The sequence below is a fragment of the Camelus ferus genome, chromosome 8 (genome assembly GCF_009834535.1).
Source record: "Camelus ferus isolate YT-003-E chromosome 8, BCGSAC_Cfer_1.0, whole genome shotgun sequence".
Lineage (NCBI taxonomy): Eukaryota > Metazoa > Chordata > Mammalia > Artiodactyla > Camelidae > Camelus > Camelus ferus.
Window position 1 is genome coordinate 66293349 of NC_045703.1, and position 27826 is coordinate 66321174.

General features: G+C 43.5%; 1 protein-coding gene and 1 long non-coding RNA gene across 2 annotated transcripts in view; one reads left to right on the forward strand and one right to left on the reverse strand.

The window, feature by feature from the left end:
* The window catches only part of TULP4 (TUB like protein 4), a 209456-nt gene that overhangs the window by 100313 nt on the left and 81317 nt on the right, over positions 1-27826 (forward strand). The gene's annotated exons all lie outside the window — the stretch shown is intronic.
* LOC116665458 lies at positions 19912-20996 on the reverse strand. The gene is made up of 2 exons (XR_004322090.1): positions 20674-20996; positions 19912-20276 (listed from the first exon to the last, which is right to left on the reverse strand). It is a non-coding gene; the product is annotated as an uncharacterized LOC116665458 (long non-coding RNA).

Sequence of the window (27826 nt, forward strand, 5' to 3'; positions counted from 1 at the left end):
CTAAAGTGGGTTGAGGTGACATTATCACCCCATTGAGGATGAGCATTTGACTCTGTGGCCATCTGAGGCAGGGACCCAAACGTGCCCTTGTTGGCTGCGGCTGAAGGACTGGGGGTGAGACGGTCTGGGGCTTGCTGGTTTGGAGCGAAGTCAAGAGCTCGCTTTATGAATGTTCAGGGAGTGTTTCACATGAAGGGGCTGCAAAATCAAACGATCTGCTTGGAAAACTTCCCAGTGGTAGCTTCAGAAATTCTGAAATTAATTCCAGATTATATGTCCCGGCCCCGACCCCCAAAGTCAGTCTTTTAATTGCGTTAAGAGTTGGTTGACTAAAATAAACAAACAGATGGTTTCATCTAGAAAGCGGTTGCCCTCACCTGCCTCAGTAGGCACTGCTGTGAATACAGGGTCGATCAGAATGTGTCACTGACTTATTACCAAGAAAAACAGAAAAGTGCACTATCACCTACTGGCCTTCTGACCTCCACTGCCCGCTAAAACAACCACCTTGATAAAAATATCAGGGGCTTAGGATGAGCAGACATCACAGGCGCGCGTTCCAGTGCTGTTCTTGTGGACTTTCTGGTGCCTCTGGCTGCTGTTGTTTATCTCTGCAGTCAGGGCTTCCAGGTGACTGCTCCCTTGGATTAGGTTGTGTCATAGCTGATCCCCCCAGGCGGTGATTTTGGTCAAAACAGGAAACACCTTGTGGCAGAAGGAGCATGAGTTCTGGTGTCAGCTGACTCTGGCTTCATATCCTGCCTTTGCATTTAATAAACATGTCACCTGAGCAAGCTTTGAACCTCAGATTCTTCTGTGAAATGGTGATACCACCTGCCTCAATGAGTTGAGGATTAAACTAATGTGCATATATGTGTAATATATACATATATAGTACATACATGTATGCAGACATGTTATTATACATGTACTATGTAAATATACATTTTATATTTATACATTGTAATTTGTACATTGTATGTATCATTGACTTTAGTGCTTGGTACATAACGTTCCTTATCTAATGTTAACTTTTGTTCTTTCTTCCCCACAGTAGTCTTGCCATCAAATATGGTACCATTTAGCTCTGCTTATGTTCATAGGGAAAAACTCACGTATACATTGTATAATATCTTGATTATAAAGAGTACAGTTGACTAGATGAAATATTCACCTCAAACATTATTTTTACTTAATCCTAACCCTAGCCACAGCTGTCAGATTGATCGCTACCCCTATAAATTTGGAACTTCAGTGTTCAAACCTTAATAAAACAGAGACTCCTCAAAATTTAACAACGTAAAACCATATTAATTAGAAATAATTTGGAGGACATTCAATCTTTATGGTGACAAAGTGAAATTTACTAATAGATTTGTACTCTAGCCCTATTTTAAGAAAATGACACTTGCATAAGGTGTTCATAGGTGCTAATAGAGACAATGTAGTAAATCTTCTTTTTTACTAATTTAATGTATACATAAATTCCTTTTTAAAAACAAAATATTACAAATGTAACTTGTTTCATGCATAAGAAGGAACCTTTAATTCCTTGACTGCAGCTTAATATAGCTACAAAGTTCCGATAGGACATTTCCTTATTCAGAAAGGCAGTGTCAGTAGTGGTTAAGCACACAGATATAATAAACCAGACTGCCTGGATTAGAAGTCTGACTTAACCACTTATTAGCTGAATGACCTTTGGCAAATTCCTAAATCTCTCTGTTTTCTGTATCCTTACTTGCAAAATGCGGACAGTAATCATTCCTGTCTGGTAGGGTTGTTGAGGGGACTAAATGAGTTAAAGCCTGGAAAGTGCTTAGAACAAAGTGCTAAAGTGCTGAAAAGTGCTAAAACAGTGCTAGCTGTTTTTAAACCTTTGAAAACTTGGGAAGAATTAGTTTATTTTCTGTTTATTTCTCTCATCTCAAAGCAATTACAGAAATAAACAGGTTAGGGAAACTTTGGAGAAAGCAGTCAAAATGGAAAATTTTTGTAAAAGCAGAGGGTAAAGTCAGGAAGAAACATCATGCAGTCGTTGGGGGGGGTGGGTGGAGCACGTCGGGGTAAAGCAGAGAGGGACTCGTGCTGCCGCATAATAAATGTGGAGCTGTTTTTATAGTTCTGTCAATTAAAGCTTTTAGTGCAAGTTTATTGTATTACATCTACAACATCAAAATTGCTACATGCCTTATGTGTTAAATGATAGCCTGCCAGTCACATATATATCTTAAAGCTTCAAGATGTTCTCCAACACAGCATACCATGGTAGATGTCCTTATTTAGAGGGATGGAGACTGACAGGAGGTTGATTAATCCAAAAGAGAGAGAGAGAAAGGAGAAGTTGGGTCAAATTGGGAATCATTACAAAATGATTCATGAAACTTTAAGCATTTTACTCTAACTTAAAGCATAATTTCTAAGTAGCAGATTAACCAGTAAATAGTTTTTCCATGTGTTCACTACATGGATACCATGGTGTTTTTTTCAGCTTGTGCTACTTGCTGTGAAATACCACACTGCCAGTATTTTACTCACGATTCTGATGGGATTTCATATGGTCTTTCTTAGACTCGTACCCCCATACACCCTGCCATAAACCAAAACACACACTTCCCACACACCCTGACTCACACCTCGGTTTCTTTGCCTCCCCTCCCGTCCCCTCCCCACCTTCCCTTTACTGAGATATAATTTACATACCATGCAGTTCACCTATTTAAAGTCTTTGTGTGCAGGGTTAATGGTTACAGCTGTTGATTATGAGCAGAGCTCTAAAGCCACTTGGAAGGGAAAGCTCACAGCGTGCATTGTCTCTCCAGATTATTCTCTCTGATTTTTGACAGTCGTGTCACCCTCACTTAATTCAACTGAAATCTTTTTTAGTGACCTGCCTTTATTGAATCTTTGCAAATTCAGCTTAGTTTTCATAGTTAAATTCATATTCATGAGTGTGCATGAGAGCAGCTCAAACCCATCCCCCCCAAAAGTAGATTCTATAGTTAATCAGTTCTGCTGTCTTATTTTAGTACATAGTTACTTGGAGAAAATTGCTGCTTTAAGAGATTCAAATATCTAAAATGGTTTAACTAGAGTAAATATAAATAATCACATCTTTCCTGTTTTCAATTATAGCAAATTGCTGAATTCCATCTAATTCATACCGTATAGGACTTAGTAATTTATATGCTTAACTAGAAAATAATTAGCCTTGAAATTTTGTTTATATAGAAGATTGGTAATGAAATTGGTTTCATCTATCATAAAAGATTCTTAGAGAAAATTAATAATATATTCATTTTCTAATGAATCAAATAGAGCCCTCATCACAATATAGGTATAGTTTTTCTTTACAGGTGTAGTTATGTTACTGTTTAACAGAACAATCACCTGGAAAATAAAAATTTTTTAAATAAAAAATAGCCTTCTGAAGTTACCAAAGTAAATAAACTGTGAATGATGGTCTGTTAGTATCACAGCTGAAATCTCACTCAGCTCCGTAAAGCACGAGGAGACTAGACTGGATCACAGTTTATCCGAGGCCTGTGGCGACAGCAGAGGAGACACTTCCTGCCCCGGGGCAGCTACATGGTGGCTGCCAGTGTTTACCCAGGAGAACACAGGCCTGTTGTCGCTCTGTCCAGCGTTAAGCATCTCTGGTCCCTCATCTGACGTTTGAGAAGGAATGCCCCAACTCAGGATGATGTGGTTTGCTGGTTCACGTTTCAAAGAGATACAGGAGATCGAAATCAACAGGTTTAGAGTTGTGCTAGCTGTGGTACGTTGTGCTGAAGGTATCCTACTCAGCAGGCAAAGGATTTAGTTCTCACTAAATCCTACTACAAAAATCAGTGAAGACAACTTTTCCTTGAGATAAAAGTGAGACAGCATTTTTTTTCTTGCACTTCTTATATACATAAAAAGGCACGTTTTGAATGGAGATCAATCAGTAGAAGTAGATTTGGGGATTTTTTGTTGTACAAATTATTTCTGGGTTTTAATTAGTATAATTCATTGCAAAATGTTGTAAAGGGGCATATGAATCCTGAGGTAGCCCTCTTTCCTTGGAGTTGGCAGGCAGTGCTTTTGATGAGATTCCTGTTTGTCAGTACGGATTTGGCCAGAAGATGGCCGGAGCCCAGTGGTACCCTGTTGTATAGACAGCAGAGCCCAGCTTCTTTCTTCCCTTCTGTCTTGCTCTCATGCTGACTTCATCACTTGCCTGTTCTTGGCAAAAATTATCCTTACTTCTAGGCAGTTCAGTCAGATGATTAAGAAACATTTACAGAAAGCTTATTAAGTATGCCTTCTTTGAGACAGAGGCCCATTTTTAAAAATCAAGTACATACTATGATGATCAACTTCTGCTTTTTTTATAAGTGTAATACTTTAGAAAGATAATGTCAAGTAATGTATACAAAAAGAGTTCGTTCTTATGGAATAGATCCTTTGAAAATATACTAAAGGGATCAAACCTATATAGCTTTTCTAATTTTTATGTAATCTTTTGTATGTAAATTTTTATAAATAATGCATTTATTTTGTAAAAAATATACAGGAGGAAGAATATAAAAATCTTTTGTAATCCCATCTCCTACAGATACCTAGGGGTATCTCCCTGCAGACTGCTTCTTTATGCGCACATACATATATACATTGCAACGTGACTTAAGATGTTTCACTTAAATAGTCATAAGTAGGAGAGGGTTTTTTTTTTCCTTTAAACTTATTTGTTTTACCTTCCCCCCAAAAAAGTAAGTGCCTTTTTCTTAAGCACAGGCAGCCAGGATCCTGGAGGAATTGGCCGACCTGCTTTCTGCCTGTAATCTGACGGGAGCGCAGCTGGAGGCAGTGTGGCTTCAGCTGCGTTATCCTTACATGGCTCTGACTAGGATCGAGGAGCTGGGATCATGATAGGATTAACTGATGTAATTATGAAAAGAGAATGTGTGCTCTGCAAGGGAGATTTTCAACAATAAGATGCATTTTAGGTGTTAACTGACAACCACGGGGAGAGCACCTGGAGGGAACTTGTCAAAGGTGCTGTCGTTTGACAGCCTGTGTGGAAACCGCCTTGAGTGTGGGCAGTTGCATCACAGAGTAACCCTGGGGGGCAGGGGGCAGCTGAGGCCGGAGGCCGCAGTGCCTCCAGGAATCTGGGTGTGGTCACCACGCTGGTGCCCTGGCTTCTCCAGTTCTCCTCCTTCCAGGGACATGCAGGGTCACCCTTCTTGTTCCCTTCAAGTTTGATGTTTCCAGTTAACTCACCTTGACTGAAATATGTGCAAAACCTTGAACAGCTCTGCCTGATGCTCCACGCCCCCTCTCCCTGCACTGCGGTTGATGATGTTACTGGAATTAGAGGCCCCATCAGCCCATGTCCCCAAGTGAAGATAGTGTGGAGCAGAGCTCCCCACTCACCCGCGTGGGTATGAAGCCTAATCAAGGAATAAACCTGTGCTGTTTTAAGCCTGTGAGATTCGAGGCATTGTTATTGCAGTGAAATGTAGCCCCCCCTCTTGGTGGATTAGTGGTATCAGCCCCTGCCCTCAGCTGCGGAACCAGTTCACCTGTTCCTGAGCCCAGACGGGACTCTAATATGGCTGCTAGGTTGGCAAGCCTATCCTCCTGGCTTACTGAGAATAGGTTTGTTTGGTGTATAAAATATACTGATGACCTCCTGCTTTTTCATGTATCATGAAAATTTGAAAGTCAAAATAGTCAGAAAGATAATACATGTTTTGCAGGATGGTGAGGGTAGATCCCGTCCCAGAAAACTATCAAGTTTTAGGTTTGTGCTGGGCCCTTACTCCCTCAGGAGTCTTAAGTTCTCAGCTGGATCTCTTAACAAAAGACAGATTAACAAGAGCAAAGCTTACAAATTTAATACAAGTGTTACATGAGACCTGAAGGCGCGGTTAAACCTGAGTTGAGTGTTTTACGCTGGGTTTAATGAGGAGTGGAAAGTGGGGGGAACGTGATTGGACAGAAGGGCCACAGCTGAGGGTCGTGAACCGGGGCAACCTACGTCCCTCTCTACTGGGTGCAGGGAAGCTGCCGCTCACGTGAGGGTCTAGTGACCTGCTTTAGGGTAGAAGGAAGAGGGGCAGGTTGGAGTCCTCCCTGCACCTGCCGATTCTCAGATTCCTTCAGTTTAAATGTCCAGTATGCAAGCACATGCCGTATGTTGGGGTGGTGTGTCCTGAGTCCCATCACGGTGATGACTTCACAGGTACCTGGTGCCCTGCCACACAACCAGAGGCTCTCCACCTTCTTCACCGGGTCCCTGGGTGACACTTGTGGCACCAGTTTTAAGTCCACCTGTGCCGTCAACCAGTTACTCCTGGTAAATACCACGTGTGGGGAGGTTCCCCCACTTCTCCAAACCAGGCTCACGGCAGGCGGGCTCCTCTCCTGGAGGGAGCTCCGTGTGTCCCTTGCCCCTCCGTCACTCAGAGCGGCCGCCTGGCGAGGGCCCGCCTCCCCAGCTCCCAGTGCGCGTCCCCTGATGGATATGAGGGCTGCCCCTGCCCCACGAGGCCACTGGTGCTGCTCCCATCCTGTGTGTCCTGCGTGAGAAGAGGGCATCTCATGAGGGGCAGCGGTAGCCCAGCTCACTGTGCTCCCCCGAACAAAACACTCCTCACTTGTGAGGCCACCTGCATAGACGCTGCCGTTTTCCTTTAGTACACACCCGATACCAAGCTTTCTTGTTTTAAATACCTTAACAAAATCACAAAGCCGGTGAGACCACTCAGTGACTGGCACGCTTTGTTTTGGTAACACTAGTCACTGCTGTGGCTGCGCCCTCAGTGGCACCAGCATGGTGACCACACGCAAATTCCTGGAAACACAGCTGTCGTCCAGCCAGTTGTCAGTCAGGGTTTTCCAAGCAGAGGACACCTTCGATGCACACACACAGGTGTGCGGGCTGGTGTGCACAGGTGTGGCTCCGTGCCTTTGCCAGCACCTTCCTCTCAGAGGCCTGATGCTCAGTTTTGGAAGAGACGTCTTTCTCTGCCTCAGTTTGGGAGCTGTACAGAGATGTCTCCAGTTTGCTGGGAATCTGAAATGCTGGCAGTTTGCCCTAGGACTTCTGATGTAACAGGAGAAAGGAGGAGAGACGGGAAGGGCTGACTGGCAGGGAGCGACCTTAGGGGCTTAAATGCGTTCCCTTAGCAGCTTTCACCTGGTGGTCTTTCCAGACGCTGAGTAGGTGGCACAGCGACCACGGAAGGAAGCCCTGCCTTCCCTCCTCACGGAATGTCCCAGCATTTTATGTGACCTCACAGCAGCGATGAGCAGTGTGGATGGCGAGTTCTTCTGTAGGGCACACTCGCAGATTTAAACACACGTGTGGAATACCTGTTGACATGCAGATGCTAGTTCCCTGGGTCTGGGGTGGGCTCGTGTTCTGCATTTTACAAGCTCTTAGTGACGCCCGTGGCGCTGGTCCAAGGCCACGCTTCGTCGTCTGGAGCCGGTGCAGTGTCCTGCTGTGAACTCGGGGGTGGTGGGTGCTCAGAGCACACTGCCTGGGGACGGCAGCCTCTCTCCTCTACTGGGGAGGCCAGGCGCCTCGCGAGCAAGAGAGTCAAACGTTACATTTATTCAGACCTTTCTGTGTGCCAGGTCTCTTTTGTTTTTTTAAAAAAAATTATTACTCACAACCTCTCTGTGGATAGGACTTCCTTAAAGCCACAAATTACACGTTCTGCAGCCAGAACGCACACACATTTGCCTGACCTCAGAGCCTGGGACTGCTGTCTGTCCTCAGAGCTCTTCACACACGTGCATTTTGCCAAAAGGACAATCCAAGAGGGGCTGAGTTTTTATTTGTCTCCAGCTTGCTGGTCACCCATCAGCTTGGGGTAATTCTGACGGGCTTTTCGATTCCCACCCTCAGGCGTGAGGAGGTGCTAGCGTTGCATAGTAGCTGCTGCTTAACGGTCTGTGCGCCTCAGAGTTGTAGGATACAACTCCCGTTTAACAAGATGAAGTGTTTACTGATAAACATGAAGTGTATGTTACCAATTTACTGAGCTACCATTTTGATAAAGTTTATCAAATGAAAGAATTCTGTCTACAAACCTTTTTAAGTTCACTGAAGCAAAGAAGTGTAAAGCCTTGGCATGATCTACAAACTTCCCTTGAACAAGCACCCCATCGCTAAAAAAATTGATCATGCACCCCAATAGATGACATAGTTACTTACATGTTATATGCTACTGTATCAATAAAAATATGTAAGTTAGAAAATAAACACAAAACACAGCATGAGACATCACTGAACTAAGTAATATTTTTAAATGTCTTGCCAGCAAATCTGATGTATTCATTCTGTCATTAACACCTAAGGTATAGTGCTTAGAAGACCCTTTGTTAATTCAGTTTTCCTTGTAAATCCGTATCTAAGTCAGTCATCTTGGTAATTTCTTTCTTGATAATTGGAAATATATATATTTATACATATATAATTATATACACACAGGCCAGGTCTTGTCAGTTCTGCCATTTTCTTGTTTTCGCTTGTGCTTGCATAATTAGTTTTATCTTCACCTTCAGTTTCTTGGCAGTGTCCTTTTAAAGCTGGTTGTCTGCTTTGTGAGGTTGGTTTGGTTAAATTAAGCTAGGCATGCACTCAGAGCCCCACCCCAGGCGTGCATGCACGTGGGTGTGCGGGCTGCAGGAATTCCGCTCCTCCTCTGGTGCCTGGTCCGTCGTACCTGACTTTTTTTGGGGGGAAGGAAAATGGATTTGTTTTTTCATTGAAGTATAGTCATTTACAATGTGTCAATCTCGTGTACAGCATAATGTCCAAGCCACACATATACATACATATATTCCTTTTATGTTTTTTTCATAAAGGTTATTACAAGATATTAAATATATTTTCCTGTGCTATACAGAAGAAATTTGTTAATTATCTACTTTTATATGTAGTAGTTAATATTTGCAAGTCTTGAACTCCCAAGTTTATCCCTTCCCACCTCCTTTCTTCCCAGTAACCATAAGATTGTTTACTATGTCTGTGAGTGTGTTTCTATCCTGTAGGTAAGTTCATTAGCATGTTCTTTCTTTTTTTAGATTCCACATATGAGTGATACCGTATGCTGTTTTTCTTTCTCTTTCTGTCTTACTTAGAATGGCATTCTCCAGGTCCATCCATGTTGCTGCAAATGGCATTATTTCATTCTTTTTTATGGCTGAGTAGTATTCCATTGTATAAATATACCACAGCTTCTTTATCCAGTTATCTGCTGATGGACATTTAGGTTGTTTCCATGTCTTGGTTATTGTATATAGTGCTGCTGTGAACATTGGGGTGCATGTGTCTTTTCGAATTAGAGTTCTCTCTGGATATATGCCCAGGAGTAGGATTGCTAGATCATATGGTAAGTCTGTTGAGGACTCTCCATACTGTTTTCCACAGTGGCAAACTTCTATTTCCTGGGTAGACTGCCCTAGGAGAACATTGCTGAGATTGATGTCAGAGAGTGTTATGTTCTTTTCTAGGAGGTTTATAATGTCTTGTCTTGTATTTAAGTCTTTAAGCCATTTTTGAGTTTATTTTTGTGTATGGTGTGAGGGAGTGTTCTAACTTTATTGATTTACGTGCTGCTGTCCAGTTTTCCCAACATCATTTGCTGAAGAGACTGCCTTTTCTCAGTCTCGTTTTTCCAAAGTTACAGAGCATCTTTGGTGAGGTACCCTTGAAGCAGAGCCTGAGATGGGGACTCTTGTTTGAACTGTTGCCTGAAGGAGGCTCTCAGGAGAGAGGGAGGAGGCAGCATGGGGCAAGCTGGGCCAGACTCAGGGTGGGGTCCAGCTTCACGCCTGCAGCAGAAGGAAGCTGGGCCAAGGGTGCAGATCACCTCCCAGAGTTGTGAGTTTTCTCCCTGAGGAAAGCGAGGCAGGGGAGAATCTCGGGACACACCTTGTGGGGATTGTGGGGATTGTGGGGACTGTCTAGCGGAGCTGATGGGAGGGACTGCAGGTGACGTGATTCACATGGGGGCATGTGTGGGTTTGGGGGCTCGAAAAGAAGGGAACAAATGGGTTTTGTCTGATCACGAGGACACAGGGTCGGGTATGATGGCCTGGCTGCTCTCCTGGTCGAGGATTTCTCGTGAACATTAGAAGCGATGTGCTGCTTAATAACAGCCACTAGTGTGGGTGTCTTTTCCAGGGCTTGCTCTGTCTAGGAACTGGCCCTGGGCTTGCACTTGGATCGTCTCAGAGAGGAAGGGGAGCAGTTCAGAGTTTAAGATGGGCTTTGGGCTCTGACTGGCCAGGGTCAGTGTCCCTGGCTCTGTCCTCATGTGCCGAGGGATTTGGGGCCGATCGATGAACACTTCTAAACCTCATTTTCCTCCTCTTTGCCATGGGCGTGGTCCTGATTACCCCATAGAGGTTTTGCATGAGGATTAAATGAGATGGTATGAGATGATATGTGTGAAGAACCCAGCGGATGATGAGTCCAGAATGAGTGGTAATTATTGTTTTCTTTAGCAGTTTTACATTTGCAGCAGTCCTGTTGGTTAGGTGCTGCTGCCTGGGTTTAGGGATGAGCAGACTGAGGCCCAGGGAGGTCGTGTAACTCCCCCAGGGGCTGGCACGTCATGTGATAGAACAGAATTGACTCTTGTTTTCACAATTCAGAGGTGGCTGAATTCTTTGACCATCTAAGTTGCCTTTGATAATTCCCTTCACAGAGGCTGTTATGTTTGCACCTGCTGGCAGGTTCCAGAAATGTGTGGAATAATGGGTCAGTCAGCAAAATGGAAAAAAGTTGAGCTTTAATAAATAGAAATATAGAACTAAATGCAAATACAGAGTTGCTACAGTAGAATTTAGGTTAAAAAAGAATTCAAAGTACATTTCAGGTAATTCAGGTTATTGACTGAAAGCCAGTGTTAAATTATACTGCAGAAGCACATATGCACAGAAAATTAAACACTAAGAAATACTTTGAAGGGTAAATCTGAAATGCTAAATATGTTAGGGAATATATAATGATAACTTTTTATTTGCAGCTCTGAAAAAGCCCACCCCGATTTTCATTCTAAGGGGGACTGCTGGGCAGGAGGGAAGTCTCTTGCCACTGAAAGCATTCTAGGTAATTAGTGTTTTAGCAGGGAGAGCTAAAGCTCCCTGGCCCTGGAGGTTTGGAGGCTTCTGAAAACGCCTTTCCTGCAGAGACCTCCCCACGCGTTCTCTCTGCACGTAGTATTTCTAGCACTTGCTGAGCCCATGGTTGTACAGTTCCCTACCTGCCTGTCTCCCCATCCTGAGTGCTTTTCGGACGTGCGAGCCAAGTGGCAGGCCCGGCTGCCTCTCAGGCTCCAGCGTGGTGTCTGGCACAGGGCAGATGCTCAGTAAATGTAAGAAGTGTCTCAGGCTTCTCCAGATGTCTTATACATTTTAACTGGGGTGTAAGCCCAGTGTCATTTGCCTATTAGTTCTGTAGTCTAGCCAGCCCAGTACTTTTTATAAATAATTGTATTGTTGGAAATGACTTAAGCCATCCTAGTAATAGTTTTAGAAATGCAGAATTTCATTTCTAGCCTTTCAAAGTGTGAAAGAGTAGTAATTGAATTTGTTAAGAAACACAGCTGGGTTCCCCCCTCATAATTTTATTTATTTTGTGTATTTTCATGTATTGTGTAACTTAAAAGAATGATGACGTTTCAGTTGTTAACCTGGAACCATTGATTGGACAACGTGGTGTTCTAGGCTGTGTATTGAAGTAAGCAAGCAGAAAATCAGGTCTCAATAAGAACTCTTGATTGAGAAGAGAAAACCTGCAGGTAGTTCAGGCTGACCAGTTGTTTGCATCAAACCAAGTGAATGTGTGCCTGCACTGCTTGCTTTTATTCTGGGCCGTAAATGCAAAGTGTCCCACAACGGAAGAAGTAAACAGAAAATGTCAAAGACAGTGGTGAGTGCCAGAGAAGGAGCTGTGCTGGGCTCTTCCATTTGGAGGTGGTCGGGGGACCATGTCAGGTGGAGCCTTGGGCCAAGGGTGTGGGCGAGGCCTTCCCAGCACTGGGCAGACAGCTCTCCACGACTTGGAGACTCATCGTCCAGGCTGTAGCTTCTCTGAGCCTGGCCTTCTCACTCACCTCATTTCAAGCGCTGTCTTCTAACTTTTACTGTGCATTGGAGTCACGGTGCAGCGTCGGGCTCAGTGTTGGTCTCTGCTGCTGGCAGATTGGGCGGCCCAGTGGTGGTCGTAGCCAGGTCGGCCCTGCCGAGTGAGGTCCGTGTTGTCCAGCCCACATATCACCTCCACGCCTGCCACCATGGCCCCTTTGCTCATGCATTGGGTGGTGATGGGTGGCTGGGGAAAGAGGCTGGCTGGTGTCCATAGAATAGGTCATTCTCTCCACTTGATGATTAAGCTCCTCTGCTGCTGAGGTCGCCCTGTGGTGAGCGTTCACATGGGACACAAACAGCTTCACTGTTTTGCCCATTCATAGAGGTCGGTCCACGAACCTCTTCCCTAGATTTCTTTATAACAGTATTCCAATCATGTTCCTTCTGAGTATCTGACCATCAAGCAAACCACTGACCACAGCCCAAAAACTGGTAAATAATCGCACTTCCGACCATTTCTCCCTTTAAGCAAAGGGAACAGCCAGGTGCACTGCTCGAAGTTCTGCCCACTGGGAGGATGTCCCTCCACCATGTCCTCGAGGGGTGTCCCGGAAGGGGTGTAGTGCTGCAGCTGTCCACTTGGGGGCGGTGTCTGCATATCGTGCAGAACCGTCTGTAACCCAGGCCCAGTCTGCTCTTCCTCTGCCAGCTTAATGTGGGGGAGCTTCCTGTGAGGCCACAGGTGCAGGCTGGGAGGAGAAGGCAGTGGAGCAGGAGTGGGGACCTGGCATTTGGGCCACTTCCTCGTGTAACGTGAGCCTTCAGGGTCTGCTTGGGCCAGATCACGTACGTACCGCTTCCACGTGTTGACAGAGCGCTGCTGTGCATGCCTCACTTGGCGGCTGATGGGTCAGATGACACCCAGTTCATGATGGCAGCTCAGGTCACAGGGTGACTTGTTGGTCATGGGTACACGTTCAGCCTCTCCCGAGGCCTGGTAGCAGGGCAAGAGCTGTTTCTCGAAAGGAGAGTAGTTGTCTGGAGAGGGTGGCAGGCTTTGCTCCAAACCCTAAGGGCCTGCCCTGAGATCCACCTGTGGGGTCAGGCAGCACCCCTTCCCGCCTTGATGCTTCAGGCACCACTGGATCTGCTGGACCACGTGAGCCGAGCGGCGGAGCAGCTCCCGCGGCAGCCTGACCTGTGGGCAGCCTTCTCTTGTTCTGGGCCCCACTCACAACCAGCAGCTTTTTGGGTCACTAGGTAAATAGGCCACTGTGTCACACCCGAATTAGGAACAGGTTGCCTCCAAAGTCCAAAGAGGCCCAATTTGACCCATAAAATTAACCGTCACTAAATATAGAGACTCAATTTCTCTGTAACTCTTGAACTAATTATTTTAAAAGTAACATCTCTCATGTTTTTTGAATTATAAATGCTTAGGAGGAAACTTGTGTATTCAGCTCTTAACTCTGAATTGAATTATTTCGAGTTCACTCAGCATTCCCTCCCCCATCATCTCCCCCCCTCCTACCAGGTAGTACGTCATGATCCAGGTGCCAGATTTCTTTTCTTGGGTGGCAAATACATTTACATTTTACAGGATATTGCACTTAGAAGTGGGCCTGCTGTGTTTGCTCTGTACTTAACCAAATAGAATCCAATGTGTCAACATATTAGAACTGGAGGGATCTTTAGAAACAACCTAGTTGCCAAGTTGCTTTTGCAGACAAAATGAAGACGCAGGGTGTTGGACCCAGATTGGAACTCGGTTTTCTGTCATCAGTGAGACTGGCTTCCCAGTTCTGGCTCTGCTCTGCTCCCTCAGGAGCCAGGTGGTCAGTGGATGGATGAGCTTAGGTTCTGTCTTCAGTTGGTTGCCAGGCCGACCTGGCTACAGATCAAAGGTGGCAGCAGTGCGTTTGGAGCAGTGCCATGTCCTGACCAAATGCTGGATGTGCTGGGCTGAGAGACAGGGATTTTAAAGAGCAGGATGTTGAGAATCCTGCTGTCTTAACTGCTCTAAGAACTGAGGAGAAACATCTTGAAAATTAATCTAGTAGATTAAATGTAAATGACTAAAGTACACACCTGGTCGACAAGATTAGTATAATATTTAATGTATAAATTTTTAATTCAGATAACCGTGTTAACTACTTTAATAATTGAATTTTCTTTTAGAAAATTTAGTGGCAATTTATCACTAGGTAGATGCTTAAGAGCTTAAGATCAGTTAGTTGTTTTTTTGTTTTTTTGTTTTGTTTTGTTTTGTTTTTGAGGCCATAACATCTCTGATGCCGAGAGCACATTTAATTTTAATTTGTCATCATGGAGTTGGATGGATGGTAATCTGAAGGTCCTCTAGTTCTAATCCAGAACCCGTCCCATTAGATGAATTGCTTCCAGATACAGCTGGCAGTTGGCTATCAGGCCTCTTTTTTTTTTTTTAACACTTTCCAGTGTCCAGGTTCCTTTGAAGACAATGTTTTCCATTGATAGTAAGTGATCGTTGTTAGAAAGTTCTCTTTTACAGTAAACCTCAGACTTCTTATAATTTGTGCTTATGACTCCTGGTTCTTGTCCCAAGATTTTTTCTCAGCATTTTTCTTAACTCATTTTGGAAGGTCAAAAATTCTAGACTGGAGATTTCAGTATTCTAAACACTAAAAAAAAAATTGAACTGGAGGGATCTTTAGAAACAATCTAGTTGCCAAGTTGCTTTTGCAGACAAAACGAAGATGCAGGGTGTTGGAGACCAGACTGGAACTCACAAATACAGTAGTTTTCCCAAGATGAATACGTATTCCCCTAAAATAAGATTGTGAAATGATTCTGCCTTAGTTGATTTTTTAAGTAGGAAAACACACTGGCCTAGGAATATAAGTACCTGGTTCCTGGCCTCTGCTCTGCCTCTTGCCAGTTGGGTGCTTTGGGCCAGTTAACCTCTCTGGACCTTAGTTTCCTTTTTTGTAAAGTGCTGGTGCCTTCTCCAGGTACCGAGCTTTGGGGTCCTTTTGAGAATCAGATGCTTTTGTGGTCTCTCCATTTCCTCATAGATGTAGGAGGTTAACTCCCTAGTTAGAATGGAACATTTTGTGGTCAACTAATCTTCGACAAAGGAGGCAAGAATATACAATGGAATAAAGACAGTCACTTCAGCAAACGGTGTTGGGAAAACTGGACAGCAGCATGTAAAACAGTGAAGCTAGAACACTCCCTTACACCATACACAAAAATCAACTCAAAATGGATCAAAGACTTAAACATAAGACAAGATACAATAAACCTCCTAGAGGAAAACATAGGCAAAACATTATCTGACATACATCTCAAAAATTTTCTCCTAGTAGAAATAAAAGCAAGAATAAACAAATGGGACCTAATGAAACTTACAAGCTTCTGCACAGCAAAGGAAACCGTAAGTAAAACCAAACGACAACCTATGGAATGAGAAAACTTTTGCAAATGAAACCAACAAAGGCTTGATCTCCAGAATATATAAGCAGCTCATACGACTCAATAAGAAAAAAATAAACAACCCCATCCAAAAATGGGCAGAAGACCTAAACAAGCAATTCTCCAAGGAAGACGTGCAAATGATCAAAAGGCACATGAAAAAATGCTCAATATCACTAATTATCAGAGAAATGCAAATCAAAACTACAATGAGGTATCACCTCACACCAGTCAGAAAGGCCGTCATTCAAAAATCCACAAATGACAAATGCTGGAGAGGCTGTGGTGAAAGGGGAACCCTCCTACACTGCTGGTGGGAATGCAGTTTGGTGCAGCCACTGTGGAAAACAGTGTGGAGATTCCTCAAAAGACTAGGAATAGACTTACTATATGACCCAGGAATCCCACTCCTGGGCATACATCCAGAGGGAACCCTACTTCAGGTTGACACCTGCACCCCAATGTTCATAGCAGCACTATTTACAATAGCCAAAACATGGAAACAGCCTAAATGTCCATCAACAGGTGACTGGATAAAGAAGATGTGGTATATATTTATACAATGGAATACTACTCAGCCATAAAAACTGACAACATAATGCCATTTGCAGCAACATGGATGCTCCTGGAGAATGTCATTCTAAGTGAAGTAAGCCAGAAAGAGAAAGAAAAATACCATATGAGATCACTCATATGTGGAATCTAAACAAATAAAAACCAAAACAAACAAACAAACAAAAACAAAGCATAAATACAGGACAGAAATAGACTCAGAGAGAATACAGACTTGTGGTTGCCAGGGTGGTGGAGGGTGGGAAGGGAAAGACTGGGATTTCAAAATTGTAGACTAGATAAACAAGATTATACTGTATAGCACAGGGAACTATACACAAAATGCTATGGTAGCTCACAGAGAAAAAAATGTGACAGTGTGTATATGTCCATGTATGACTGAAAAATTGTGCTGAACACTGGAATTTGACACAACATTGTAAAATGATTATAAATCAATAAAAAATGTTAAAAAAAAAAAAAGAATGGAACATTTTGAATCCTAAACATGTTGGTTTAGCCGGAGCTTAGGTAACAAGGTATGATGATGAAAACAGAGAGATGATGCTTGCTTTCTCGCAGGCCTTGAAACCTCATGAATACAGTGGGTTGACAATTTAGTTTATGCTTCTCTGTTTTTATCACAGGGACTGGAAAGAAACTCAAAAAGTAAAATGTATGAGTTATATTGTGAAAGCTAACATATTTGTTGGCTTAAATTAACACTGTGTACTAGTGTGGGTCCATGTGAAGACCTTGATGTGAGCTGAGATCCCTGCTACATGTTAGAATCAAATCTAAATCCAGGGGGGGAAGTATCATTTGTTAATAGACAAAAATGATGTTAAAAAGTAACGACCTTTTTTGCTCATTATTTATGGGGTTAATACTTTTTATTCAGCATATTTTATTTTCTAATTTGATGCTGCTTTTTTGGTACTTCAGGTAATCTGCATTATTGGCAGCTATTGGCATCCAAGTTCTCTTGTTTACTTTGTTTTCTGAGGATTCCTTTCCAAATCTGGAAATACTCTTCCTGATCCAGGAACCAACCCTTCAGCAGTGGGTGGGCCTCAGATGAGTGCGAGCGCGACATCTCAACCCAGAGCAGTGCTCGGGGATACTGAAGAGAGACTGGCTGCATCCTGGCTGGGTCGGTTTATGGGGGAGCCGCGCTAGATGAGAAAACTGAACAACACAAAGATGGACCTGCTCTTCCTACTGTGAAGAAAGTGGACATGCTGCCGCTTCCTTTCTTTTCCCTTCCCTTTCCTTTATAAAGTCAAGCCCTGAGACCATTTTTTTAAACATATCCTTCTTCTCTCTTGCCAACTGGAAACATATTACTTATTGAGAAATTAATTTCAAGATGTACAATGGAATTGTATCACAATCATGGTTTTTCAGGGAAGAAATAAATATGCCTAAGAGGAAATAATAATACAGTGTTTTAATTGAAATTTGTCCATTGACACCGGTTTTAAGCTTTTTTTGTGTGTGAATCATGTTTTACAAGAAATATTTAGTTCCGTATCATAGTAATAAAACTCTTACATCCTCCTCTGATGTTTGAAATTTCAAAGGAAATGACAAAATCAGTTAAAACTTTTGTATTATACTTTAATAACAAGTCCTTAAAAAGTAAATCAAAGCAACCATACTTAATGTGCTTTCTCAGATTTCACCTATTCCACCCCTCGCAAACTGTGTCCCCAGATCTGATATGTTCTCCTGTCCTTCTTTGAGATACACTGCCTGGTGCAGTGTTAGGATTGAATGGATACTAATGAAAATATAACTTTAAGCCTCAAAAAGAATGCTCTTAATACTCTGTGTATAATGTGTATGACAGTATCTGATATCTATATAAAGTATACATATTTTTAAAAGAACAACCACCTTAAGTGGCTTTCCATTACTAAAAGCATAAATTCCAAGTCCCTTTAACCTTTCTATTGAAAGACATTGTTGGACCTGACTTAATATTTAAGAAATTTACACCATGGAACAGGTAATATATTTCCTCTGTTTATATCAGAGGAGTACAAGGATCAGTTAAGAAAAGCTGATACTTGAACACACAAGTGCTAAGGATTCTCAGAAGTTGATTTTAGCCGTTCTGGTATGTGTAGCGTTGTCCCCTGTGCTTCTGTCAGCGTTTCCTGATGGCTGCTGGTGGTATGCTTCTCTTCATGTGCTCACTTGTCATTGGTGTATCTTCTTTGGTGAAGAATCTATTCAGATGGTTTGCCTTTTAGAAAAAAATTGGTTTGTTTTTGTTTTTGAGTTCAAGGAGTCAGATCCAAACAAGGTCCATTACGTGAATTGCATTAGGTTGATACGCCTCCTAAATCTTTTTTTTTTAACATTTTTTTTAGTGAGTTATAGTCATTTACAATGTGTCAAATTCCAGTGTAGAGCACAATTTTTCAGTTATACGTGAACATACATATATTCATTGTCACATTTTTTTTCACCGTGAGCTACCACAAGATCTTGTATATATTTCCCTGTGCTGTACAGTATAATCTTGTTTATCTATTCTGCATATGCCTGTCAGTATCTACAAATTTTGAAATCCTAGTCTGTCCCTTCCCACCCTCACCCCCTTGGCAACCACAAGTTTGTATTCAATGTCTATGAGTCTGCTTCTGTTTTGTATTTTAATCTATAGGTTCCTCATCTGTTTTCCTTGCATTAGGAAAACCCAGAACATGAGAAATTCCATAGGAAAAGTGGATTTTCCTAATTACATCCCCAAGATGTTCTTTAGTATGTTTTTCTGTCTTCTGTATTTCTTGTAAACTAGTTGTTGAGGTCTAGAGACTTCAGGTTTGATTTTTGGGGTTTTTTTTTTGGAATTGCTCCATGGATGGCATCATGCACTTCTACGAGGAGGTATATAATACGTGGTTGTCTGCCTTTTTGTGATGTTAAATTGGGGAGTTAGTGAGGGCTTCTCAGTTTGATCCATTCCTACTGCTGTCCCATCAGCCTTTCACCTGCAGCCGTTGTTTTGTTAGTAGTTGCAAAATGATGATCTCCTAATTCTGTCATTCCTCCTGTATTTATTAACTGGAATACTTACACCAGGAAAAACTTTGCCTCATCAACTAGTTGTTTGTTATGGAGTAGTGTTTGTAAATAGTGGCAGGATAAATGTGCGTTTTGTTTTTTTCCCTTTGTCTACCAGGTTTTAGAGCAGGAAGTTCTATACCATTCTTTACAGGTTAACAGTGAGGGTTTTATTTTTCAGGATTATCATGAGGTCCTGGATTTTAGCATATATGAGTTTTAGTGTATTTGTCTCAGTTTCCTGTACTCTCTGATGCTCAGATTGTTCTATCCTTGTAGAAGCCCCTTTAAGTTGGGTCTAGAGGTCTTTTGATAACTGCTTTGCCTTCTGAGATAGTAAGATGTCCCAGGCTCATCTTATAACTGGCTGATTTTTTTATTTTTAATGTCAAAAACCATTTACTCACCCCAGTAGCATGAACACACTTAGATCTTGGTTTCCTGGATCTGGACTCAGACCTTAGTTTTTAGTGCCATTTTCTAAGAAAAGGAAGCAGGGTTCCATGGAGAAACATCTGATTCAAGGACTGGAGCAGGGAATATGCATAATAACTTTGGATCACATTGTAGTGTGGGAAAATAAGGTAGTACTCTAAAAACAAAATTATGCACACACAGTGTTGGGAGTGTGTCAGAGGACGTAAGAACAACTGGAAGAGCTCTCAGTGGCCAAACTTGGAACAATCCGAGCAGCAAAATAAATGAAGTGGAATTGGACTATAACCCTAAACATAAACATCCATTCATTTTATTAGTGTCCCTACTGTGACAAAATTAATGGAGAACAGGCAAGTCTCCCTGGGAGAAGAGCTGTCAGTAATTTATGTAGATGCCCCTCCCTCAAGGAGGTGGAGCGTAATTCACCACTCCTTAAGTGTGGGCTGCCCGTGGTCACTGCTTCCAGAGAGTACACTGTGGAAAGGGCGAAGAAAGAGTCGCCTGACAGTGAAGAAACCTGGCGATGACAGCTTCACTGGCGATCCGAGTTAGTGTGGACAGTGGCGGTCATGGTGACAACACTCACCGCTGACGGGATGTGACGAGAGGGCACTGCATGTCTGTGGTCCTCCTGCCCAAGCTCATGACTCCAGCCTGTCCTGAGGGAAACATCAGACAAATCCCAGTTGGAGGTATTACCTCATGAGTTCTCAAAGTGGTCAAACTCACCAAAAACAAGGAAAGTTTGAGAAACTATTGTAGTCAAGAGGAGCCTAAGGAGACATGACGACTAAATGTGGTATTTGAAGTGGGATCCTGAAACAAAAAAAGGATGCTACTTTGAAACCAAGGAAATTTGAATAAGAATGGGCTTTGGTCAATAATAATACATTTATTAATCGTGGCAGTATACCAAAGCATACAATGTAAGGTCTTACTAATAGGGGAAACTAGGTCTGGGACCTATGGGACCTCTGTTCTACTTTTGCAATTTTCCTGTAAATCTTAAACTATTCTAAAATGTAAAGTTTCTTAGAAATTTAAAAAGTTGCTTACCTTTGGCAATAACCCCAAGAGCTGCTATCTGTGTAGGGCATCGTTGTCTTCAGACATGGCCTCAGTTCCTTTGAGTTTCTCCTCTAGTCTCCAGTTAAGCAGGGGAGTAGTGTTTTTTATGAGCATTAAGCTCATATCTAAAAAACATGTCGGAGCTGGCACCACGGTGAAATCAGAATTGGGCTGGTAGACATCAAGCAAAGAGTAGTCTCTTCTCCACTGGCTGAGTTTCTAATCTCTTAACAACCAGAGGGGACACCACCCGCACTGCTTGAAGCCCTGCCTTTGCCTGGAAGGGCAGCACTGAGTCTCTGCCCAGACAGGCCCCCTACACAGCAGTGGGCCTGAGACGCAGGGAGGGAAGTGGGCTCCGCTGTCCATGACTCACGCTGAACAGATGGTGTCATTAACGTGGGTGGGGAGCACTGGGGAGGGGCTGCCTTAGGGGGGAATAGATCCGGAGCTGTCAGGGGTGTGCTCAGTGTGCCGGTCTGTCAGGCATCCAAGCAGAGATGTTGGAAGGACAGAGAGTAAGGGATTGAAGACAAGAATTTGGAAGTCATCAAATTAGATGGTTAAACCATGGATTTATATATGAGACTAGATCAGATTACTAGGAAACCAGAGTAGACCGAAGAGGGAAGGGTCACGACTGAGCCCTGGAGCTTTGCGCCTCTCCCAGGATGGAAGAGGGAAGGCCAGCAGAGGGCAGGCTGGGGAGCATCGAAGGGTACGTGCACAGGACGCTGTGTGAGCACTGTCCCCCAGCCTCCGTGCGTGTGGGCTGCTAAGACTCTCAGCTGCCAGTTGGTCCCCTTTCCAACTCCCACCTTATTCCTGCCATGCAGCCAGTGACCGATGTGCAGGGGCACACTGCCCCTGCCTCAAAGTGGGGCCAGTGGTGATGTGTTCAAATGCTCAGGCCGCCGGTGGGAGCAGACTGAGTAAGCTGGTCTCCAGCTGACACACGTCCTTCCTTTATTCCCCAGACCTGTCCCACTTCCTTTATTACCTCTCTCCTGAGAGCAAGCACTTGGGAGAAACAGCAGTAAAACACCCAAGTGCGCGGGAATTGCTGTCTCAGGCCCTGCTTTTAGGGGCCCTAGCCAAAGAGACTGAGAAGACAATTTATCAAGGAGTGAGGGAAGTGCCTTAGGCAGTGTTAGCTGCCCTTCTTCCTCTGCCTGGAATAAAACCTCCCCTGCTGTGGTTGCTCTTCCTCCACCTAGAGTGCACTCTGACCCCCGACTCGGTCCATAACCCTTACTGCCTTGGTCACCGCGTGAGAAAGGAGGAGGCCACGTGACATCGTGAGGCTGGAGCAGCCAAGGGCAGGATTGGAAGGCCAGGCCTCGGGGGCGTGGCGAGGAAGCAGTCAGTCCTGCCTGAGAGGGGGAGGCAGTTCCCCAGAGGAAGTGACATCTGGGCAGCGCATTGAAGGAAATCCTGCACCAATGTCAAGGCTTAACTCGAGACCCATGCTGGAGCGTCCCCAGACCCCTCTATCGCCTCTGTCGGGTTCAGCCTCCCATTTCGGGGGCTGTCCAGCTCCCCGTCCCTGCAGAATTCACTTTCCAAGCCATTAGCAAGTTGGGGAAAAGGAGCGAAGAGGAAGACATCAGGAATTATGTGACTGTCTGCTGAGTTGGCCGGATCTTTGAGCCCTGCCCAGAATCCACCACATTCCTGATCGGCCCGTTCTTCTGGGACCCCGACTGCAGCCCCTGCTCCTCAAGGGCACGACCACACCTTCCGGGCATCTTACCCACGGAGCGCCTCGTGCTGCCTGTTACAGGTGCCTCGTACTGACTGTTGGATTCAGAAGACTCTGATTTCTTCTTGGAGGAGGCCGTGAAGGGAGGCTTAGGTGGTGGACGCACAGCTGGGAACTGAGGACCCATTTTCCTTAAGCACAGTCGAGGGAAACAGAAGGAAAAACCTCAGCGCATCTCCACAGAGCGTGTAACTAAGACATTCCAAATAGAATAGAATATGGAGATAAATAAAAATTAGAAGCGAAATATGAAATAATTTCACACCTGTCAGATTGGAAAAAATGTAAAAGTCTGGCAGGGTCAAGGATAATTAGGATATAAGACAGAGGTGAACTGCTGATGGGATGTAAACTGTTTGGGTCACTCCGGAAAATAACCTGGCAAAGTCTGGTGAAGGCAGAGCTGCACGTGCCTCCAGCCCAGTTGTTCCTAAACGCGGACTCCGGAGGAGCCGCTACACTTGTGCACGGGGAGGCTGGTAGCAGGATGTGCATGAGCTGCCTTGTTCGTAAAAGCAGGAAAGAAAGGGGCGATAACCTAAATGATTATCAGCAAGAGGATGAACAGGTAAACTGGTGTCATCAGTGACTACAGTGCAGCAGTGGGAATAGAGAAGTGAGAGCCACACTTGTCAGCAAGGATGAACTCCACAACATCATGCTGAGTTAAACAAATGCATAGAGGTTTTTACAGGTTGAAAACACTCAGAAAGGTTGGTGATGTTTAAGTTGGTTGACTGGTACATGGAAGGTTATTATCCCAGTTGCTCTTTGGTGTATGTTGCAATTTTTTCTGTAATATGAATTTTTTTTAAAAGCACAAAATAATGAAGTTAGAAAACATACATAGGTATAAAAATGCATGTGAATTAAAAACATGAAATGTCCAGGAAGCATTTTTTTCTCAAGGGAGGGAAGACAGGTGTGGAAAGAGCTCACAAGGGCTTTCAGTGGTCCTGGTGGTATTTTCTTAAGCTGAATAAGGAGAATTCTGCAGGCGAATTTTTCTTTAAGCTTTTATATGTGCCATAAATATTGTGAAAACCTTTTTTGAAGGCTATGGAAATATTTCCACCTTCTCTCAGCTCCACTTTTTTAACCTGTAAAGTGGGAGGTCATGATAATGGGATACCTCCCCCCTAAGATATTTGTGAAGATAAAATAAGCTAGTGTATGTGAAAATGACTTGCAAACTATTTAATTATTATTATTGCTAAAAGAAAGTGTTAAAATTCCTTGCCAAAGAAGTAGGCGAAGCTGAAATATGTTCATTGTGGGAAAATCAGAAAGTGTAGAAAAATTCTGATGAAAATCACTCTAATCCACCACCACTGAGACTTTATTTTTTTAAATATGATTTTTGTTTTCTTCTGTCAGAACTAGAATTTGTTGATAAAGCCGGTTTTCAGAACATTCTGCATTGCAGAAGTCTGACAGCAAGAACACATGCTTGTTAAGAAGGAAGAAGTGAGGTGTCTTCTCCAAGCTACGCTGGGCGCTCCTTGAGGGCTGGGCATCTGTTCCATCTGTGTGCGTCCTGTACGCAGCATCCTGGTGGTGCTGAGTGATTGATGGCCACAAGCCAGTTTGGTTGACCTTGGTCATGGGGACAAGTGCTCTGAACAGGAGCAGGGGGCCTGGGGCTGGGGCCTGGGGCTCGTGCCTGGAGCCTGACCCACCTTGAGCCTGCTGTGTGTCCTCAGGCAGGCTCCCTTCCTCCATGAGACTGAGTGGTCATGTCAGCTCTAAATTGGCTAAAGCCAGTAACTATTGTCTGCACTACGAGTATTTACATGAGAGTAAGTGGGAAGTGACGACGGAAAACGCGTGCTTTGTCACGATGAGGTACTCTGTAACCTCAGGGAATAGTATTTGTGACTGAACATACTTTCCAATGAAATTTCTACTCAGGAGATGGCAGCTGGGATTGAATGGAGAAGGATGGAAGTTGGAGTCACAGAGAATGTTATTTCACTGGATTCTGAGGTGTGCACAAATCAGTGACTGAAAATGGTCAGGAGATGAAGGTACCAACTGTTGGATTTCCTGCAGACTGCACTTTTGGATATACCTGTTCAAGGCATTTTTTTCCGTTGCTTTAGTGGAAGACTTGCTGCCACTGACCAGATGAGAAGACCAGGAATGGCAATTTTGCATTTGCATCAGGAGACTTGGTAGAGTTCTTTTTTCCTAACTTAGGCCTGCCTGATAATATAAGCTCTCTTCAGGAAGAAGATGTGTTATTTTCCAACAAGGAGGTTTAAAAAACATCAGGAAGTTGTAGCTGTGTGGTTCCTGGGAAGTGTTTTGGGAAGCCAGGGCTGAGCGAGTCCCCCCGTAACATATTCAGATTCAGGTTCAGAACCATTCAGAGGCACCTTGGTCCCTGGACTCCAGGGCTTAGAAAACCCTAGACCCATATTTTCTGAATTCCTTCCTTGTCTCTTGACCATTTTCTTCATGGAGTTCTTATCAGCAAATTGAATTGAATGGATAAATGAAGACTGGATCAGTGAACATTTTAGTGAGAGAAATAAATTGGATTATGTGGAAGTGAAAGCTAAAGTTTTCCTCAAATGTAGTCAGTGTTTCAGAAGACTTAAGAAGAGACACTCTGACAACTCAGTAATAGAAAAGATAACCCAAGTAAAAAGGGGCAAAGGATCTGAATAGACACTTCTTCAAAAAAGAAAGCAGATGCCCAGTAAGCACTTGAAAAGATGCTCAACACCATTAGCCGTCAGGGATGTGCACGTCAGAAGCACGCCATGCCCCCTAGGATGGCTGTAGTTAAAAAAAAACAACGCAATAGCAAGTGTTGGGGAGAATGAAGAATTTGGAACCTTGTACATTGTTGCTGAGAAATTGGTGCAGCCACTTTAGAAGATAATCTGGCAATTCCTCAAGAAGTTAAACATAGAATTGTCATTTGACTCAGCAACTCCACTCCTAGGCATAGACCCAGGAAAATAAAAACATGTGTACATACAAAAACTTACACACAAGTGTTCATAGCAGTATTATTTATAATAGCCAAAAGATGGAAACAACCCAAATGTCTGTCAACAGAATGGATAAACAAAATGTAGTGTATCCGTACAGTGGAATAGTATTTGGCCATATAAAGGAAGTAAGCACTAACACATGCTACAAGGTAGGTAAACCTCGAAAACATGATGCTGGATGAAAGAAGCGAGACACAAAAGGCTGCATATTGTATGATTTCATTTATATGAAATGTCCCGAATAGGCAGATATGAAGAGACAGAAGACTAGTGATTGTCCAGGGCTGGAGGGAGTACTAGGGGTTGACGAAAGTGTTCTTAAATTTACTGTGATGGTTGCACAACTCTAAAAATACAAAAACCTGTTGAATGTTACATTCTTAATAGATTGTGTGGTTTGTCAGTTTTGTCTCAATAAAACTGTTATCAAAACAAAACAAAACAAAAACAAAAACCAAGCCCGCAAACTCACTTTAACTGGTTTTAACATCTTACTGTTGAGAAAGAGGTTAGTATAAAATTCTGAAGAAATACGGTTAATTGTCCTTCAGGAGTATTTTAATTTGGAAAGATTTGTAGATTGCCACTGTGTGCCTCGCACAATACTGGGCTTCAGGGACACAAACGCAGAGAAATGGCAGGCTGGTGAGAACCAGAGACGGTCCGGGGGAAGTGCACGAGGGAGTATCTGGGACGTCGGGAAGGCTTCACCACCAGGTGACAAGGTGCAGAAGTTTACTCCAGGCCAGAGGTGGCAGGAGATGTGTGCTGGTGTGGGGTTTTAAGCTGCAGAGTTGGGTGGGGAGTACAGTTGGCAGGAGGTGAGTTTAGAAAGAGGGACTATCTTTCAAACCTACGGTCTTACATTAAAGAAGAGGAAACTAGATGCATAAATCCTGTGCTGAAGCAGTCTTCATGCCCTGGAAGTCTTAGCTCACACATTAACAATACAGGGCGCTCACTGAACGCTTGCTGTGTGCCTGGCGCTGTTCCAGGGTCCTTTCACATCACACTTTCCACAGCACCTCTAGAAGAAGTGCTGCTGTCATCCCCGTTGCAGACAGAGAAAGGGGCCCAGCAGGTCAGCAGAGGGGTCTGAGGTGCACTCGCCACCGCACTTCACAGACCCTCGTGCTGGTGGGCGCCCAGCTGGAGCCCCTGTTCACGGTGAGTTTCTTCCAGACTCTGTTTCAAGATGCTTTTGGTTCTTTGTTTAAAAATGACTAAAGTATCTAAAATTAAGTTGGCTCTCATTTTGTTTTTCTTGTACAATTGAAGTCATTATTATTTCACTTAATAAATTACAAAGTAAGAAGAACCAGCTGCTACGAATCACTTACAGGCTCTATCACTTGAGCTGTTTGCATTTAGCATTTGTTCAAATTACAGTCTTTTGGGGTTGAGGGAAATATTTTTGAATGTTGGTGATCCTCCTTCACTGAGATATTTTCCTGTATATTTCTATCAAATATAAATTATATTTATCAATACCATTTGAAGGGTTCCAAAGATGAACATTCCTGAGATGGCTTAACTGGCACTGGTGTTTAATTCTACCTAAAAATAGTTCTAGGAATAGGAAGTGAGGTGACTTATTTAGGACATTACATTACAGCCCAAACAGGCTTTCAGTAGACCTACCCTATATCCTTAGTGTAGATTTCTCTACCTTTAATATTCCTCAGTAAGTATTTATCGACAAGAATAAGTATAAAATGATAGGACATCTTACATTGGAGAGGGTGACAGGCTGGCATTTTGGGGGAATAATCAAAGACCTAGGTGAAAACTTGGCCTAGCCTCTGTCTTTTTAGTAGAAGAAAACAGACTTCTCTAACATCTTAATGCTGAAGTTCTTTCGTGCCCAAAGCAAACAGGAGCCCCGTTTTCCTTGAAAAGGGAAGGAAAGCTCTGCCTTAGAATGCCTGGGCAGCTGCTTAGCACCCCACCACGTAATCTGGGCGCCTGAGAGCCCAGCTGGCCCCCTCCTGGTAATTCCTCAACACTCTGGTATGTCCCAGCATTGCCAAGTAGACTGGAGGGATCCAGAGAACAGGAAATAAGCTGCCGGGAGATAAGACAGGCAGCTCTGAATCGCAGACAAGAGAGGAAATGAGAAAACTAAGCCAAGGAAACAACATTGCAATTTAACTGTATTTTTAAACCAAGAATCACTGGAAAGATTTCTTTCTCTAATTTAGGGGCGCAACCCACCTATGTTCAGTTATTCTCACAGCAAAGAGGTGCGTGGATGCCTGCTGCATCTCAACCGATCAAGAATTGCAAAAAGATGAAATTGAGTCTGTGAACTTTCTGTTTATCCCAAAACTACTACTGTGTTGTCATAAGACCAAGGCATTTTTTGCCTCTGCTC